The sequence below is a fragment of the Rhinolophus ferrumequinum genome, chromosome 20 (assembly GCF_004115265.2).
Source record: "Rhinolophus ferrumequinum isolate MPI-CBG mRhiFer1 chromosome 20, mRhiFer1_v1.p, whole genome shotgun sequence".
In the NCBI taxonomy this organism is placed as follows: Eukaryota; Metazoa; Chordata; class Mammalia; order Chiroptera; family Rhinolophidae; genus Rhinolophus; species Rhinolophus ferrumequinum.
In genome coordinates this window covers 56,074,843-56,089,013 of record NC_046303.1, presented here as the reverse complement: position 1 = coordinate 56,089,013, position 14,171 = coordinate 56,074,843, and positions in this window count along the sequence as shown.

The following is a 14,171-nucleotide window of genomic DNA, read 5'->3' as shown; positions in this document are numbered from 1 at the left end:
TTTTTGCTCCCTTGTGTAAACCTGCATAAACCCTTCTTGAATTTTGTATTGCACTGTGGATAAAATTAAAATTCTTTGGATGGCTTATAAGGCTATTTACCGTGTTTCCCCAAAAATAAGACCTAGCTGGACCATTATATTATACTGACCATTATTTTATATTTTTATATTATATCACATCACATCATATCATATCATATCATATCATATCATATCATATCATATTATATTATAAGACCTAGCCGGACCATCATTATTATATTGACCATTATATTATATTATATAGACTCAGTCTTATTTTATAATATAATAAAATTTATTATATTAATTTTTGCTCCAAAAGATGTAGTAGAGCTGATGATCCGGCTAGGTCTTATTTGCAGGGAAACACAGTACAGGCTCTTAAGCACCTTCCGGGCTTATTTCTTGCTTTTTTCCCTTGAAATCTCTGCTCCAGCCATAATTGATAGTGCCTCTGCTTGAATAATTCCTTTCTACCTTTCAGGCGCCAACTTTGGTATCTCAAGTCTAATTAGGCCCTCCAGTGCCGTCGGTGCTAGGATTGTGGCACATTTCACAGGGACTTATGGTTTCATGTTTAACTATTCATTTTCTTTACTTCTTTGTAAGTTTAGGAAGGCAGTGATGTTGTCTCTTCCTCACTGTTATATTCCCACTGCCTGTCAAAATGCCTGGTGCAGGGAAACCTGGCTTCTTCCATCTTTTGCATGGATGAGGATTTTGGCACTGGGGACTTGGCTGGGATAGGGATGTTATATGCATCATTTAGATTCTATATTTTCTGGAATGTTTATCATTAAATAAGTAATATATACTTATTGCAAATACATATATGATAGTCACACATATATTTTAAATAATGTAATCATAAAATATGGTGTTCTGAAACTTGATTTTAATATTTATCTAAATATATATGATATTATTTTATACCAGTAACATAGATTCTTATTAATAAGAGCTGTCCGACATTGGTTTGATTTTATTCCTTTGCATTTACAAATTAACTAGTTGTCTGATGATACATCTGTACGAGATTTCTGATTCACTATTACAAGTAAAGCATCAGATGACATTTATTTTTATGCATATTTCTTTGTATTATTATGTGACTACATCTACAGAGTGAATTCCTAAAAGTGAGAATACCTAAAGTGTATGCACTCCAAAAGAGCTGGCCCAATATGCACTTTCCCCAGGACGGCGTGACGATGTCCACTTCCCTACACTGTATTATCAATTTAAAACTCTCAAACTGATACGTGAAAATGACTTTTTATATTATTTTTCATTACTTATTAGTTGGTTGACTATCTTTTACTTTGTCATTTACATCTTTCTTACTTGAATTGCCAGTTAATAACCTAGTGGTGTGTTCTTTTCCATTGGTCTTCTATAATAATTTTTAAAAATTATTTATATATTACAAATAATAACCCATTGTCTGTTATATTTTCAAATATTTTCATCATTTATAAAAAAATAGTCTTTAAGCTTAATTTGTCACGTCCTCTCTGTTACAGAAATTTAAAGTTTTCAAAGAGTCAAACCTGTCAATATTTTCCTTTATGGTTGTAGTTTTCAAGTCACGCTTAAAAAGGCTCTCAAACATTCTCCTTCATTTTCATCATAGACAAGACTGTTGAGGACAACCAGTTCACTGGTGGCAGAACCAAGACAAGAAGCCAAGAAGTCACGAAGCTCATGTTTCCTTCTCCTTGTGCTGAGGTCATGTCACAATGCCTTGCTTGCTGGAATGGCTGCACCAAATGCAAGTGTCCAACCTTATCACATACACTTGCCATGACTTGCAAAGGTTAAGCACATCCTTCTGTGTGTATTGCTCCTGAATTTTTTTTTTTTTTAAGTTTGGAATTGAATAAAAATATTTCGGTGGAAATTGGGAGGGAGAAATAACACAGGAGGCTTTTTAAAAGCTTGAAAACACACATACCTTTCTATCCAAGATCAAGTAAGTAAGTGTGAGTTAAATCAAGATAAATTTCAACTTTATTTTGAAATAGTTTCTTCTTGAGATTTTTAAGAAAAACACTTCATGAAATATTTTTTGCTTTCATTTTCCTCCCTTAGTTTTGAAATTCCTCATAAACTCAATAGCTGGAAATAGTAATTTTCACCACCATCATCATAATTAAGCATAATATGATGATAGTTAAGATTATGAATCACTGTCTTAATGAATAGTGATTATATTGCTCATTATTATGGCAGTTGCTATGTTTATTATTTTGGGATTATGAACTATCCAGAAATGGCAAGTTCTTTCCTAAGATGATTATTATAAATAAAAAATGATGCCAATAATAATATAACAATGCCAATAATCCATAACAATGTCCAAAACTTGCCTTCCCCAAACATGTTATGAATATATATATCAGATATCCACATTTTAGGTCACATATGACTACTTTATAGGTGAGATTTCTTAAAAATGCACCTAGATTTCTTATAATGAAAGCAAAATAATACATGATAAATATATAGTCCAATAATATTGTTTCTTAGTACCTAAAGACCCTATATACGAATCAAAGGGCAATTTATGAAATATATACTTATGACCTATTCTATGTGATAAGTAATGAAAGGAGTTAAACATGATCCGAACTGCTCAATTTCAAATTTCTTATATCATAGTGATAAGGTTGAAATACGAAAACAAAAGCTGCAGAAGAGGACACAGTGTGACTGGTGAAGTGGGGTACAGTATAAAGTCCAATGAGAATATATCAAATGGCATATAGAAAACAAGGCTCTTTAGTCCAATACTTCCATTCCATCCTTCCTCACTTTCCTGGGAAATTATGCATTTTCCCCACGACCTATGTGGGTTAATACAGATTTTTAAATTTTAATTTATTTAAGAAATGGGTAACAGCAATCTATTTTCCTTGAAAATTCTGCCCAAAAGTTTTAATATATATTCTTATTTCACAATTTTAGATAAGAAGACTCTATTATCATTAGACCTGTATTAAAACATGCTGAGCAAAGAGACATACTTTGTTGAAAATCTAGCTCAGCTCTCCTGTTTCAAACTCAAAATATTGTAATGTTTACTGTTACAGATAGAATATCAATTCTTTTATTTAGATTTACAAAGAAAATGAGAAAAGAAGCACTACAAGAAGATGAAAAGTACAACATACGAGGTCTGACAATTAAGTTCACAAAATTTTTGCAACAATGTTACTAACCTTTTTTTATATTAGAGGGATTATTCATTATGAATTTTCATCTGGACAAACAGTTAACCAAATTTACTATTTGAAAGAGCTGAAAAGGCTGCACGAAAAAGTAGACGACCTGAACTTTTCGCCAACAATTCATGGCTCTTGCATCATAACAATGCACCAGCTCACATGGCACTGTCTGTGAGGGAGTTTTTAGCCAGTAACAAATAATTGTATTGGAACACCCTCCCTACTCACCTGATCTGGCCCCCAGTGACTTCTTTCTTTACCTGAAGATAAAGGAAATATTGAAAGGAAGACTTTTGGGTGACATTCAGGACACTGAGGGTAATACAATGACAACTCTGATGGCCATTCCAGAAAGCGTTCCAAAATTGCTTTGAAAGGTGGACCAGGAGCTGACGTCCATGCCTAGGTTCCCAAGGGGAGTACTTTGAAGGTGACCATAGTGATTTCATCAATGAGGTACATAGCACTTTTTCTAGGACGAGTTCTCGAATTTAATTGTCAGAGCCGTGTGTGTGTGTGTGACATACTATGAGGAATTGTTTGCCTCATGTGATTATGGAGGCTGGGAAGCCCCATGATCTGCCATGTGCAAGCTGGAGACCCAGGAAAGCTGGTACTGTTCTAATCAAAACCTGAAGGCCTGAGAACCAGAGGAGCCAATGGTGTAAGTCCTAGTCCAAGTCCGAAGGCCCAAGAACCAGGAGCACAGATGTCCAAGGGCAGGAGAATATGATGTCCCAGCTCAAGCAGAGAGAGCAAATCTGCCTTTTGTCAGTCTTTTTCAGCAGTCTCTTCAGGCCTCAGCAGTTTGGATGATGCCCACCCACATTGGTGAGGGCAATCCTTATTCAGTCTACTGATTCAAATGATAATCTCATCTGGAAACACCTCACAGACACATCCACGAATCCTGTTTTATCAGCTATCTGGGCATCCCTTAGCCCAGTCAAGTTGACACATAAAATTAACCATCATGGTTACCTAGTCCTACTTAGAATAGCCTTGTCCATTAGGAGTAGTTGTCACATAGTCAGCACTCATCATGTGCTAGCTACTGCTCTAATTTCTTTACATATATTGACTCTTTTAAGTTTCACAACAACCATAAAAGGCAGGTATTATCATCCTATTTTTGCATAGGAGAAAACTCAGATCTACAGAGTTTAAGTAACCAAAGTTAGATGACCAGAATTTAAAGCCCCAGAGCTCCATTCCACTACACTGCTGATGAATTCTCAATACCTGGCACAATATTTAGTACATAACAGGCATGTGACAAATAGTTATGACTAAATTAAAAAGTGATAGCAATAATCATCATCCAATGATTCCTAACAGAAATTTAAGCGCATGTGTAACATACATATGACTCTATTTTATATTACTCTGTGTGTTCCTTCATTTATTTATTCATTCATCAACAGATAGTTATTAAGTACTTCCCATGTTTGGGAACTGCGCTAGGCATGAGGAATGCAAAAGTAAGTAAAAACAATGTGGTTCTTCTTTTCATGGATTATGTAGTTTAATGGGAGCAAAGAACCTTCAATATTCAAACATATATTTAGTTACAAATTCTTAGATGTATAATGAAGAAAAAGTTTAAAAATAAAACTGGCCACATCATTGGTATGAGAGAAGTGGGCAGTCAAGGAAGGACTTAGGGGGAGGTGACATTTTATGTGACACCTGAATGGAGAAGCTGACAAGGCATATAGCATGGGGACACTACAGGTAAAGGGCATTTGAGAAGATTTCAAAGCAGGGAAAATCTAGTACTTTCACGCAATTTTTTTAAAGCCATTGTCATGGGGAGCTAAAGACCAAGGGGCCTCAGTGGTCCATGGAATGTGCACCAGAAGGTCTTATTCAGAGGAATTACGTGATCCAACGTGCATTTCAAAACATCATTTTTCCTAGTTAGCCACAAAGATAGTAAATCTCCTCCTGGCCTCTATTTTTATAAATCTGTGAGTACTTCTAGAGACACAGTTCCAGTAGTTAAATGTTACTTAAATGTTAAATGTAAATGGATTTTACATTACTTATTTTCTTCAACGTCAAAGACTATAATGTCTCTAGCACAAGGGTTAACATTTACAACCTACTGTAATGGTAGAATTCTTCATGAATTTTAATCTATAGTGATATATTAAAGAGGTACACATGCACACATACTCACACTCACACAAAATAGGGAGATTGAGGTCCTTGGTTACATTTCTAGAAGGTTCTTTAAAGGGTTCGTGCACAGGCAGTGCAGGCACAGGGCTGGGGGAATTTTATGGTCCAGCCTGAATCTGCCCCAGTGAAATTCCCACCCCTACTTTATAGACTCGACTTTACTCCATGTTAAGATAGGCATCTGAAAAGAATGGAAACACCTGCCCTAGTCTGAAGCTCACATTCTCACTGGCTGTAACTCTAGCCTTGGCCATAAAGCTTTAAAGAATGAAGCTCTCTCCCTGACAGATGTGCCTTTTTGAAAGTTCATAAGGCACAATGCTTTTACCTGGGAATTTATTTTTTTGTTAAAAATATTCCTGTTTTGCAATTTTGAACTAGCAAAAACTATTCTAGTAAAAGACATTAAAGAAAACCCCAATTAATGAATCTACTTCATTTTTAAGGAGAAAGACGCAACTTACACACTCCAAGCTCAAGGGAACAGCCGTCACCACATTTCCAATACTCTGTAAGGAGAACTGGTATTCAGATAAAAAGAGGCACATAAAGGACCAATCTTTTGTGAGTATCAAATCCTCAGTACACAGTAGTTACTACGGTGGACTAATGCATTTTAGAAGGATTCTTAATTTACCAGTTAACTCAATTAACTTGAATGAGTGTCCTACTCTCAAAAATTTTCATTAATTGATGGCCTATTTTACAGTCATTAGATTCTGGTGCACAAATCCTAAACATGAAAATCATATTGAATCCCCTAGAATGGGTGAATGATTACATGGAGCCAAACAAAAGGAGGCTACACAGAGAGAACAGCTTCTTCAAAATTTGCAGACAAACTAAAGTTTTGTTGCCACAACTTTTCTAATTCCTTTGTAACCAAATTTTTAAATATGCATGAGTGTTATACACTTTTAAATTAAACCATGCATTAACAGAATTATTTGTAAATGACCTCTAAAACTCATTGCAACAATAATTAATAGATGTTGTATGAATATCAAAAATATAGCCATGGAACTGACTCTGGGTGGTGAACACACAATGTGATTTATGGATGATGTAATACAGAATTGTACACCTGAAATCTATGTAACTTTACTAACAATTGTCACCCCAATAAACTTTAATTGAAAAAAATATATATGTAGCCATGGAATACATTTCATAAGTGAGTCAGACATAAAACAATTTGTGGTTCTAGTTACCAACAGTTTAGCACATGTTATGCCATGCCTATTTCGGTAAACACTACTTCTTTCACAAAAATATATGTCACTTTTTTTTTTTTTTTTTAGGATCAGAAACTCAGGGAATATTGGGGAAGGGGGGAATCCCAACAAGTGGAAGAAATATACCAGGAGAAATGCATTTTCATCTGACTGTTACCAACAATAGGAATATTGTGCAGTGTTCACACTAGGTGTGACCAGCAGGAAAAAGCTATCCACCCACCCTATACCTCATCAGTGCTCAGGGGTGTGATTCATAATTAGGATGATTCAATAAGTTAAAAAAGTGGCCTTAAAAATTACTATTATTACCAAACATTTCTCTTTACAGTTTTACTGGAACTTCAAATGCTCCACACTTTTGTGGAAAATTCACTAATTCTCTCTTTGTCTGTTATTCCTGTTCATTGAAGCAGAGGAAGTGTACTAATTTAGCCTCAGTTTCAAAATAATGATAGATACTTGACCTAATTGCTAAGGCCTCAAATTAAAGTCAGATATTTGACTTAATTTCTGTGGTTAAAAGACACATTTTTTGGAACAGAGAAAAAATGATTCTTTGCCCATCTTTGTGACCTTGTGCTTACAATGAATCATTAAAATGAGAATGAGTGGCATATCCGAGTGACAGCACCCAACACCAAAGGAGCCATCACTGGACTCTCCCACTCAGGGTAGTCATGCAAAATGAGCAAGACCTCTGGAAACTTCTGAAGCCTCAACACAGTGCCCCAGGCAGCCACTGTTTCATGGGCATTGACACAAGTTGACCGCCCACTTTACCATCATTTGCATACACAGTAAAGTCTTGATTACTTTAAATAAATTAGCTTTTAGACCTACCTGTTTTAAACTTACTGCAAGTCAATGACTTGAGTTGTTCTCTGGTAATGATCAGTGTAATGCTGGGTCTCAGCACCCAGCAAGTGAACACAGGAGACGTTGAGGCTGAAAAGGAACAACAGCAGAGCTACAGATAGGGGTTTCATACCAACATATTCTATTCTTGATAGTGGCTGGTCGAGACACAAGAAGCAAACATCCACCAGTACCCCAACAAGGGGTCTTCCTGCACCACAGTCTTGCTGGTGGCCGAGCAAGACACATGAAGTAAGATCCACACCACCCGCACCATCCACACTTGCTAATGTAGCCACGGCAGTTATACACAAAACAATAGTGGCTAATAGCCAACTGGTTACGGCTGATGGCCAACTAATAACCAAGCCATCACCTTTCCATGTGAGGCTGAGAGCCTGGAAAATGGCTCTCCTGCCCCTTTCCCAACGATCAACCTCTACTCTTGAGTCTTAGTTTTCTGTCTCCTTCCTCCTCTGGCTATTCTGAGGTGTGTCTGGGGGTTGGGGACTGGGTTGGCTATGTGACTGTGTGGCAGGTCTTTGGAAGGCTTCTCCATGAGCTGTTCACCATTCTTTGTATGCAGGTGTCCCTTTCCCTTTTGGCACCCAACTCTGAAGTCTGACTGGTGAGCTATGATCTGTTTCAGCTCAGCTGAAGCTCTAGGGGGTCATCATTCAGCTTCCACTGGTTGATATGGCCCCGCCCTGCTTCTGGTGGCTGTGGAATACCACATCTCTGTCATACCCCCATCCACACCTGTATCCAGCTGTCCACCATGGTGTGGTCCCGTGCTGGCCCACTGCAGCCTATGGGGAGCTCAAAGTTGCCAGCTGGGGCTCTGTCTGTCTGACCCTGCTGTCCTGCTCTCTTATCTGGGCTACAGTGCACTGTGCTGGCACAGAGCTCTGAGCACTGATCTTCAAGAATTGGGAATAGGGCATTGTGGGGACAGAGCCAGGAGTGCCGTTTCCAGACTCACGGCCTCACGTGGAAAGGTGCTGGCTCAGGTAGTAAATGGCCATCAACTGTGATTTGATGGCCATCAGCTGTGGCTAGCTGGCCATCAGCTGTAACCAGTGAGCCATTGGCCACTAATATAACTGCTGTGGCTACGTTAGCAGGAAAATGGGGGCTAGCAAGAAGATGGAGGCTGGCAAGTGCAGACTGCAGTTAGCATGGCAGAGTGCAGTTAGCAAGGGGAGTCGGTCGGTTGGCAGAAAAGCCAACAGCAAGTCGCATGTTGTGTGAATCCAGTCTCCAGTGAGACTATAGTGGTATGACTCCCCTACCTATGGCTCCGTGGGTGTTCCTTTTTGGCCTAGACACATCCTGCGTTCTTATGTGGGGAATGGGAGCAGAGACCCCGCAGGCTGCCCCGCACGACAGGCATTTGGGGACACAGCTCCGCCCTCTGCCCTCTGAATTACCCTAATTTATTTCATTCATTTTAGCTTCCTGGGTTGAACCTGGGAAAGAGGAAGACTGAGACATATATCTCTGCCTTATCATTTCCTATCTCTCTCCCTCTTGTTTCCTAAACACTCCAGGGAGGAGAAGTGGCAGGCTTTCTTCTCCTAAGCCCAAATCTCTGGGGTAGGGCCTGGGGGATCTGTAGTTTAACAAGCTCTCCAGGTGACTCTGATGCAGCTGATGTTTGAAACAACTGCCTTCAATTGTCTTCTTCCTCGGCTTTAATGGAAAATAGATAATTCTTCCCCATAAAAAGAAATTTATGATCAGAGTCCTCCATGGTTAACCCTTGATGTGTGAAAAGGGGAGAAAAAAATCTTGAATAATCTCTATATTTAACAGCCAGAGCTCAAATTGTGAATGAATTCTATCCTAATCCCTCTCTTTCCCCTACGTTGCCCTAGGCCAATGAGTAAGAAATTCATAATCTCACAAAAGGAAAAACAAAAGCACATTCATTATTTTCAGGACTATTTAGCCCTTACAGTATGTAACAAACTGTTTGTAGCATTCAATGTGACTGATAATGCTTCAGATCACATTATTAGAACATACTGGGTAGCAGTGTGGCCAGGTACCGCTAACGCAAACATTCTATCCAATGCAGCATCCTCTGATGTGTGGACCCTCTTTTGTATCCTACACTGTTTGGATTCATATCTTTGGAATCATCTCCTCATTGCCTGCCTGTGAGCTTTCAATACAAACTGCTAAAGATTCTGAGGTATTCTACCTGCAATAACTCATGGTTCACATTCTCCTTGATGACATACTAAGGTTTGCTTTTCCTCTTCTGCACCATACCTGACAAACACTGGTGGTCATGGCTCATCTCCCTACTCTGAGGCTCTCTCCACACTACATTCACATGAGGGAGGGGGCTTATTGCTCCTAACTTTTTGGTGGATAGAATGAAGATTTAAGAAACTCTAACCAGAAAAATAATTCCTGTTGCTAATACCTGATGGATTCTTTAATATTTTAACACAATTTAACCACCATAATAATCCCCTTTGTCCTAAATCTTGTTAGTGACCAAGTGTTGACATCTGTGTCTTATAAATTAACTGTTTTAAATCCTGTTGATGTGGCAGTGGCTCTCAAACTTCAGTGTGCATTAGTATTACTGGAATGCCTGTTAAACCAGGGGTTTTTTGTTTGTTTGTTTTGTTTTTTTACGAGTGCTTTTTATTGTTAAAGCCAGCATGTCCCATTTCCCTATACTCTAAACTTTTGAATGGAGTGTGCACCTCAGGCCCTTTCCTGGACACAGACCTTAGGAAATAGTAGAGTACATCGCAGCCACAGATATCCTGAGGCCAATAGGACTCAAAGGAAAGACTGCAGGTTGAATGGACACCAATTTCTGAGGGTGGCTGTTATCATTTCCTATTTCCCAAACCAGAGCTCATGCACAGAGAAAGCCACAGTCATACTGGAGACTATTATTAGTGAAACCCTAGAACACCCCAAATGCCACGGCCACTTCAGGATGTGTCACGAGCGACCGGAAGAGGCGCTGCAGCCTCTTCCAGTAAGTCAGTGGGACTTAACCCACCAGAGGAACTCGGAACGCCTGCAGTCTCCATGGGCCTCCGTGGAAGCCGAGGCACCGGTGACCAACTAGGCGTACATGGTTTGGGTGTCTTTTCAATCATGCATTTAATTATAACACAGCCATACATAACATATCACACAAGGCTCTTGTTTTAAGCTACTCAATTTTTGGTCATTTGTTACACAGCTTATAAAAGTAATACAACAGTATAGTTCAGACAGTAGAATAGACTGAGGTAATCTCTGGCAAGAGAAGAGTCAGTGGATCTCAAAGTAGATCATATCTGTTGTTTAGTTTGAGCCTATGATAAAACTACCCTTTATGGAGCATGTTCTGCGTGTCGGCACTGAAATTGTCCTGAAACTTTTGTACCCACTACCTTACTGAATCCTTGGTGTAGCTTTTAGCCCATTGTACATATAAAGAAATGGAGGCCCCAAGAGGTTAAGCAACATTCTGATGTCCCAAAGTTAGGAAGTAACAGGGCCAGGGTTGAAATATGTATTTGTCTGACTCCAAAAGTTACACCCTAATCATTTGTGCAGGGATACCACCCTGTGTAGAGTACCCCCTGAACAGGATATTTTGCAAAAGCAAGAGTAATTCCATTTTGGACAAGCAAGAGTCATGTTAAGGCCTAGTATTTTTTTCTACTTTGACTTGTATACTTCTTTGGGACTATGCCAAGGAACACCCAGGAAGGTAAACAGGTCTAGGAGGTAAACAAGTACCACATGGCCGTGGAGCATCTGCATGGACTGATAGGACTAGGCTTGTGCTAATATACCCCAATCTGCAGACCATAAGAACCCAGTACTTTGGGGCCTCAGAGAGCAGGTCTCGACTGAGAGGTAACCACACTGCTTCTCTGCTCCAAGAACCCTCCGCCCCGCTCCAAACTTGAATGGAACTTCTTGGGACTCTCCTCCCGGACCAGCCATCCAGTGCCCCAGACTCTGATTGACCCTGGGACTGGTTCGTTACTCTATTTACCATACTTATTTTGTTAAGACTTTGAGCCTTGTGTGATATGTTATGTATTGCTGTCATAATTAGATGCATGATTGAAAAGACATCCAAATCGTGTACGCCTAGTTCGTCACTGGTGCCTCGGCTTCCGCAGAGGCTCAGGGAGACTGCGGGCGTTCCGAGTTCCTCTGGTGGGTTAAGTCCCACTGACTTACTGGAAGAGGCTGCAGCACCTCTTCCGGTCGCTCGTGACACATCCTGAAGTGGCCGTGGCATTTGGGGTGTTCTAGGGTTTCACTAATAATAGTCTCCAGTATGACTGTGGCTTTCTCTGTGCATGAGCTCTGGTTTGGGAAATAGGAAATGATAACAGCCACCCTCAGAAATTGGTATCCATTCAACCTGCAGTCTTTCCTTTGAGTCCTATTGGCCTCAGGATATCTGTGGCTGCGATGTACTCTACTATTTCCTAAGGTCTGTGTCCAGGAAAGGGCCTGAGGTGCACACTCCATTCAAAAGTTTAGAGTATAGGGAAATGGGACATGCAGGCTTTAACTATAAAAAGCACTGTAAAACACACACACACACACACACACACACATTTTAAATCTGGAAAAGGGAGTGTTTAATTAAACTATTTGTCTACATATTTCCTTTAATTTTGCTTGTAATGGATGATTTCTGTACATTCACGAGGACAGGGATGAGACTGATTTAAAGCACACCCACGTGGTTGTGACCACATTCATAACTGTCTTGGTTATGAACCTCAGCACATCCATTGAGTTTAATGAAGTAGAAAAATTAGGAGCTCATAGTGTCGTGGAGCTCTATGACTGTGTGCAAATACAATTAATGCACATCTCAATAATGGTGTTGAGGAAGTGTTCGCACCTAATATCTGATTCAAGACAACCAACAGGACTAACCCAGCACTTTGTCTGAAAAGACATCTGCAATACATCAAGGAAATAAATGAAGTGTCACAAACTTCATTTATTCTACCAAGATTATGAAATGCAGCCAGAGAAGTCATCTGAAAAATGGCTGAGGGAGCTCAGAGGGAATTGTGGTTAATACCCACCGCGGAAGGTCTCCAGGCAGCTGGGGTGAGGAAGCCAAGGGTGAATGGAATGAGGCAGACCTGGCATGACTGTAGAGCCCAAAAAGGTGAGTGATTTGGAAGCAGGGAACTGGGGCAAGTTAAGGCCAGTGCCGAATTACCAGCACAATCAATGCAGTTGTGATAAATTCCTCTGTTCAGTTTTTATTGAGGAAATAAGCCATACTCCACCCAGCTTTCTCAAAGTTGCCAACTCCCTCTCCTCTTTTTTCCCAAGATTATTCTTTTGTAGGTGGTATGTCAGGGGAAGTTGGGGAGGAGCAAATGTTCTAAAGTAATGGTTTTCTTTTTCACACGCTGGAACTTTATATTGCAATTACTCAGGGATAAAACCACAGTACAAGCAGGTGAGGTGTTTTGTTCCATTAGAAAATGGAATGAGCTACATATGACAAAAGGAACCCATGGAGATTTGGCTCCATGATGAAAAAAAAGGGCGGTATTAAAAACAGTGGTGTTTTTACAGTGTTTATACTCTTGTAGTCTTTCAACAACAACCCCTTCCTCCACCCTCCTCTCATGAATGTTCAAGACCTGGACCCTTGTTCCTTCCCCCAATGCCCCACACCATGGAGCACGTGCTAGGTGAGCAGCTAACACCTGCCACTTCCCAGTGCTGAGTTGTCATCTTCCCTAGTCCACTCAGGAACCCTGTGAAGACATAGTACCCCCATTCTGCAGACCAGGAAACAGTGGTTCAGTAGGTTTAAGCAGTTACCCAGGTAGAGCCATGGCTTAAATAGCAGCGCTATTAAAAATAATAACTAAAATACTAGAAGGGCCTATCTGAATTAAATTCAAATGCTTTTACAAAAGGAGAAAGATCCTGATGTTTAATTAATCCTGAAGAGTAATATTTGTGGACAATCTGTAGAGAAAAATAAACCTGAGAAGAATCATTAAAAGAAGCTTCCAGAAAATATAAGAAAAGCAGAATATATATAAATGTGTGTATAGAGATAAAGATGGAGGGAGAGAAAATATTTCCAAATGAGATAATGTTTTTCAAACATTGACTAGAAAAAGGCAGCGGGTCAGGGGAGAAAATGTGAAAGATAAAACATGAGGATTGAAACTCAGATGGGAACTAGAGGGAACGTGGAAACCACTGCTGCACACGCTTGTCTTTCTTCCTCAGCAGCCTTGCCTTGAGACAGACATTCCGCAAAGTGTTTTTGAGGTGGTTCTGTTTAGACTAGAAGCAGGAAGCGCCAGAACTCTTACAAGGAAGTGATTCTCTTGATGTTTCCTGCCCTGAAGATTCAAGGGCTCAGGCAAACCTCTGAACCTGAGGGAGCTCAGTGAACTTCCTCAGGTTCACCAGATCCAGGAGGGAGTGCTCCACAGGCTGACAGCAGCTCTCACCAGCAGCAAGGATTTATGTGCCACATTTCAAAGGACATGCATTTTAAGGATTTCTTGCTGTGTGAGAAACCAACAGGGCAAAATGGAGTAGAAGAAAAAGTACACCTGATTGTAATTAATGCTGACAGTAATCTCCAGCTTTCATTCTGAAGACAGCC